Source organism: Mus musculus, chromosome 3, assembly GCF_000001635.26.
Source record: "Mus musculus strain C57BL/6J chromosome 3, GRCm38.p6 C57BL/6J".
NCBI classification, from domain to species: Eukaryota; Metazoa; Chordata; class Mammalia; order Rodentia; family Muridae; genus Mus; species Mus musculus.
The window spans coordinates 10,304,485-10,310,691 of record NC_000069.6 but is presented as its reverse complement, the minus strand read 5'-3'; positions in this window follow the sequence as shown (position 1 = coordinate 10,310,691).

Sequence of the window (6,207 nt, the reverse complement as noted above, 5' to 3'; positions counted from 1 at the left end):
TCTTTCATGATTATAAAGACACCTATACACCACAGTGGCTCTTTTTCTTCTGAGCCCTACCCCTAGCACGCAGGCTGTGCCTACATTTCCCACTCGTAGGTAGTGCATCTGTCTGTAAGAAGTCATAAAAACAGCGGACCCAGGTAAGATAATTATAATTTGCATGGGAATTGAAAGGTTAGGAATGACTGAGTGCAGTTAAATCACAAAGTCACTGGGTCACATACTTGGATGTGGTCCAGAATGTAGGACACCCAGGCAGGGGCATTTCAATTTCTGGGCCAGTAAGGGCAACATCGGAAGACTTAGTTCACACTATCAACAAAGCAGAAGAAATTGCTACTTCTCAGGAGTGACAAGCTGTCATCATGGGTTGGGTCAGAATGTTCAGTCTCACAGGTCGGTCTGTTTAACAGTGGTTCCCAACCTTCTTAACGCTGCAGCCTTCGGTACAGTCCCTCATTTTCTGGTGATCCCAACCATAACATTATTTTTGTTGGCACACACGTTTAAACCCAGCTTGGGGAGGGAGGACCAGGTGTATCTTGAGTTCAAGATCAGCCTAGTTTACAGAGTTCTAGGACAGCCAGGGCTACATAGAGAAACCCTATCTTCAAAACAAAAATTTAAAAATTATTTTAGTTGCTACTTCATAAAATTGTAATTCTGCTCTTGTTATGAATCATAATATAAATATCTGTGTTTTCTAGTGCTCTTAGGTGACCCCTGCGAAAGGGCCATCCAACCTCTCCAAAGCGGCTGCGTACCACGGGTTGAGAGCTACTGGTTTAGGGGGAACACCGTTGTGTTAGGGTTGTACTGCTGTGAAGAGACACCATAACCAAGGTAACTCTTATAGAGGACAACATTTAATTGGGGCTGGCTTACAGGTTCAGACATTCGGTCCATTATCATCACGGTGGGAACATGGCAGCATCCAGGCAGGCATGGTGCAGGATGAACTAAGAGTTCTACATCTTCATCCAAAGGCTGCTAGCAGAATACTAGCTTTCAGGCAGCTAGGATGAGAGACTCAGAACCCACACCCACAGTGACATGCCTACTCAAACAGGGCCACAACTTCTAATCCTGACACTCCCTGGGCCGAGCACATACACACCATCACAAACAGAAAATTAAGGATGCTCTGCCTCCACGGTTACATATATGTCCACTTGTCGTACGTACGTTATCCTTTCAAATCTTCTCAGATCCCTTTTATTAATTCATACACAATTATTTGTATTCCAATTTGTTGAAGCAGTAAGTCAAATAATATATTTGCAGATTATATATTTGCTGATAATGTCTGTCAAAGTGGTTGGCCATGGAAACTCTAGTGTCTTGTCCGTTGGAAGGGAGCTAATTTGGCCATTTTCTTGCTCCTTGGAGTATTTTAGGGAAGCGTGGTATGTTCTTCCTCCGCAGGGCCATCATGAAGTCTCCACCCCCATAGAGTGGACTCTGGGATGCTGTAGTCAGACAAAGTACCATTTCTCCTAGCAGCTTATCAATTCTTGTGATGAGGAGGAAGCCCTTCCTTATCTTGGATCTTGCCTTTACATCTTTTATAGTGCCTGGATGCTCAACATTGAGTGTGATGCTCTTTGCAGTGAGGGTCTTTCTGAATGAAATCTGCATCTTGGCTGTGGTTTCACTGCAGATGGTGGGTGTAGAAGGAAAACCAGCCAGGGCCCAGGGAGTTTCAAGGTCAGAAGCCTTTAACTTTCAAGGTATTTTAGTTGATAATAAATGTTTTTAACATTTATTGAAACAAGAGATTCCTATGTTCAAGCCCGCTCTTTGCTTATATTCTAGGCTAGAGTAATCTAGGTTACCTTGGGCTTCCTAGAGAAACATTGTCTCTAAAGGTTTGCATTTATAGAGCACATTGTACCATGCATTATGGGGAATGCTGCATAGTCAGCCTATTGATTACTCATAAACTGCCAGGACTAGTGATAGTGTACACTTGTAATCCCAGCATTTGAGAAGCCGAGGTACGAGAATTGCCATGAGTTCGAGGCCAGCCTAGGATACATAATGAATACCCACCCAGCCAAGGCCTCCAGAGCAGGATCCATCTCAATAAACGACAACAGTAACAACAAACAGTAATTCTAAGAGAGGCTGTGATCTCCATGGAAACAGATGCTTTTCCATCAGCAGACGTTCCCTGTGCAGATGACCTAGCTAAGCCATGAACTCCTGAGGAAAACCCTGGCTGCACATCTGGGAATCATCTGAGAGCTTTGAACTTGTGTCACTGCTGAGGTCCAAGCCAGTGAGCCAGCATGTTCCAGGCCGGAGTGTTGTAGACTATCTGTATTTTCTTTTTCCCAAGTAATACTGTCCGGTAGCTAAGATCAACATTTGTCTCCCAGAAATAACTGATTTCTTTCTTTCTTTCTTTCTTTCTTTCTTTCTTTCTTTCTTTCTTTCTTTCTTTCTTTCTTTCTTTCTTTCTTTCTTTCTTTCTCTTTCTCTCTCTCTCTCTCTCTCTCTCTCTCTCTCTCTCTCTCTCTCTCCCCCTCCCTCCCTCCCTCCCTCCCTCCCTTCCTTCCTTCCTTCCTTTCTTCCTTTCTTTTTCTAGACAGGGTTTCTCTGGATATCCCTGGCTGTCCTGGAACTCACTTTGTAGACCAGGCTGGCCTTGAACTCAGAAATCGCCTGCCTCTGCCTCCCAAGTGCTGAGATTAAAGGTGTGCGCCACCACCGCCTAGCTTTGATTTCTTACAAGTCTAGATTATGTATCCCCCTGACTCTCCCTCCACAAAGCAAGAGTTGTGTGGTACCCTTTGAAACCTTCCTGTAAAAATGTTGCTGGGTCAGCTCTTTGCTTGGGTGGCTGGTGGTGGTGGGGATTTAATTAACTTTTTTAAGTTCCAAAAATGAACACTAGATGGCAGACAACTCACAGGGAATCGTGGTATTGTTCCAGCATGCTTATTTCTGCTCTGTTTTATATCTCATTCAAATAATAACAAGCCAACCTTTGACATTAATACAGTATTCAAGCCAGTAGTGCTGGTGGGTATAGTGCTGGTGGTATGGGTGCCTAGCAAATGTCAGGCCCTGAGTTTGATCCTCCATCCCTGTAAAATTAATTTTTTTTTAAGATTTATTTATTTATTATATGTAAGTAAGTACACTGTATCTGTCTTCAGACACTCCAGAAGAGGGGGTCAGATCTTGTTACAGATGGTTGTGAGCCACCATGTGGTTGCTGGGATTTGAACTCTGGACCTTCGGAAGAACAGTCGGGTGCTCTTACCCACTGAGCCATCTCACCAGCCCCTAAATTAAATTTTAAAAAATAAATAACACAAGGGAAATCTTTCTGAATTGTGCTCACATTCCCTTAACCAGAGCTGGGGTACCCATATATGTGATTCATTTTTTAAGGTAGTTAATTTTTCATGAACATATGCAAAATACAATAGCTGTCCTTTGTTATCGTATTGAGAATAGTTTCCCCATTAATATATTTTAATATCCCTCCAAAGTAATCGACCCACTTTGGAAAGATTTACAGGGCTAGCTTTCTTTTCTTGGGCCGTTTGTGGCAGCCCCAGCAGTATACAGCAGAGGGCGCTAGTGCACCATGCTCCACCACTTCATGGAAGAATGAGGTGGTGAACACAAAGAATTATACTAAAGAATACTGGAGTAACATCATCATCACTTCTCTGGTCTCATAACATCCAGGCACCCCAGGTCCCACACCGCCAGATGGCTGCAGCTTGCAGAGCCACCCTAGCTGTCGTCAGGGCAGGCAGGCTGTGCAGTGCATCGGGTAGAGTGGGGGTGGGGGTGGGGTAGCAGCAGTGGGGGTGGTGCCTGTGGCTCTTCTACAAGCAGGGGAAGAGCTCTCCTTCCGTGTTTCTTTACTGTCTTCTGTTTTCACATCATACATCAAAATGATCTCTCATGAGGAAGGGCAAGGTCCCCCGTTCTCCTAAAATACAGTCTAAACTTACTAATGTGGACTGCACGGCCATTGAAGATGGTACCTGCACCAGACAGAGGTGGGCTGGATGCTTTTAACCTCAGCAATATACCTTATTTTCTCTTGTAAGCTGTGTTTGGACTTATTTTTATTTTGTTAATTCTAACCTTCACTTTTCATTGTGAGCCCCACCTGAACTCATATTCTACTGACATTCCCGTGTCTAACTTCTGCTTACACATTTTATCTTAGTTTACCTGTTACTTCTTCCAGGAAGCATCACTTCTTCCTCTGAGAGGTCTGCCTTTCTCTGTCAGTTGTAGACTATGTGCTGAGCCCTCACAAGGCCCTGGGTTCAATCCCCGGAAGCCAGAAGAACACTCAAACATGGTGAGGTATGTGTGTAATTCCAGCTGTGAGGAGGTATGCTACATCCACTCCAATAGTGACAAGCCTGGGTGCTGTCCCGAGGCGAAAAGTTCACAGAAACTTAGTCTCCTGGAACCGTGGCATCCTGTATAACGAATGCTCCAATGTCCTTGCTTTAGTTGGTAAATGGATCTGTGTGCTTTCCCTTAATATTGCTTAATTACAAGTGCTCCTAAGGATTGATATTTTGACATATAGCTAAGTTAGATTCTAGGCAGTCCTTGATCCGACCTTGGGCATGAATAGCTAAGTCACTGCCCTACACAGAAATTTACCATTATCTAGGAAGATGGAAGTTTGTGACCTAAAGAGGAACCAGAGTAGATACTTAGAACTATAGATAGCTGAGTTACACCCATACACAGGTATTTACAATGGCCTAGGGGGAAGGTGGACTATACAATAGACTAGAGTAGGAACTATGGCAAGGGCACGAAGCCCTTGCCCCTGGCTTCTAAGATTAAGCTGACCTTAGGTGGGGCTGCCTTTGATTCCCAGTTGTTGACATTGAATTTTATCCCAGTTGGTTCCTGCCAGTCCTTCCCTGTTTGCATTCCTCTGTTTTGTGTAAGAATCCAGTAACCTCTTTGTACCTTGTTGGTGTGTCACCTAACTTCCCTATTTTCTTCTGTATAAAAAGTTTGATGCTGGATTTGACAAATTACATTCAGATCCAGCACACTCTCTCGTTCTGTGTCTGTCTGTCAATTCCCGCCGACTCTATGCCCGTCTGTCTGAACCCCTGATTCCCACGAATTGAGGGGGGCCTACTGGGCCCGGTCGGTGGCAGAGGTCGAGGCAGGAGGAGCAGGGAGTCAGGGTTATTCTTTATCGTATGTGTATGTAGCAAGTGTGGGGTCACCTGGGATATAGGAAACCCTGTCTTAGAAAAAGAAAGAGCTGGGTGTGGTGGGAGGCAGAGGCAGGTGGATTTCTGAGTTTGAGGCCAGAGTGAGTTCCAGGACATCCAAGGGTACACAGAGAAACCCTGTCTCGGAAAAAAAACCAAAAAACAAAAAAAGGAAGGAAGGAAGGGAGAAAGAAGTACAGAAGCCCATGTATAGCGCTTCTGGCACTGCAATTCTGATTGTCTCTGATTTGTGACTGTTTACACATTGCCACAGTTGCTTATTTGCATTCTCGTTATCTAAACACAGTTCTTGGAAAACACCAAAACTCTCAGTGTTTGTTGACTAGGAAGGGCTTCAGCCTTTAATGGTATCTCTTATGCCTTCTAAGACTTGAGATCAGAAATTTTAAGCATGCCAGCAAACTTGTTTGCTTAGAATTCCAAATTGTCCCTCTCCCAGAAACACTAAGACCATGATGCCATTTAGTGCTCTATATGTAAAAACTCCAAAGCCAACAAAGCCTTATGGGAACCTCCAGAGCCTTGCAGATCACTTCAGCTTCAAAGTGAGAGGCAGGAGATGTAAAGATGATAACAATCTCTCTCTTCTGCTACAAAACTGAAGCACACTATGTGACTGTGTAACATTCATGGATACTGAGAATTTCTCTACACCAGAACTTTGGGTGATCAGGACCCTAAAACCCAGTCTTTGATCCTCCCAGGGAGCGGTTTGCATAAGCCCCATCCCCTCCTGACCCTGATTCCTCCCTCAGATGCAGCTCAAGGAGGGAGGAAGAACACACTTTGAAGATAAGATTAAACTGGATTATGTGCCTCCAAAACAGTCCTGAGGGTGCCCAGCTAATCCTCCCTCCGTGCTGACAGGCTCTGAAGCCTGGCTGCTTTGTTGACCTATTTACCGAGAACCTCCTCACTTTCTGTTTGATATAAAGGCAGCTAGGTCCTTCCTGTCCTA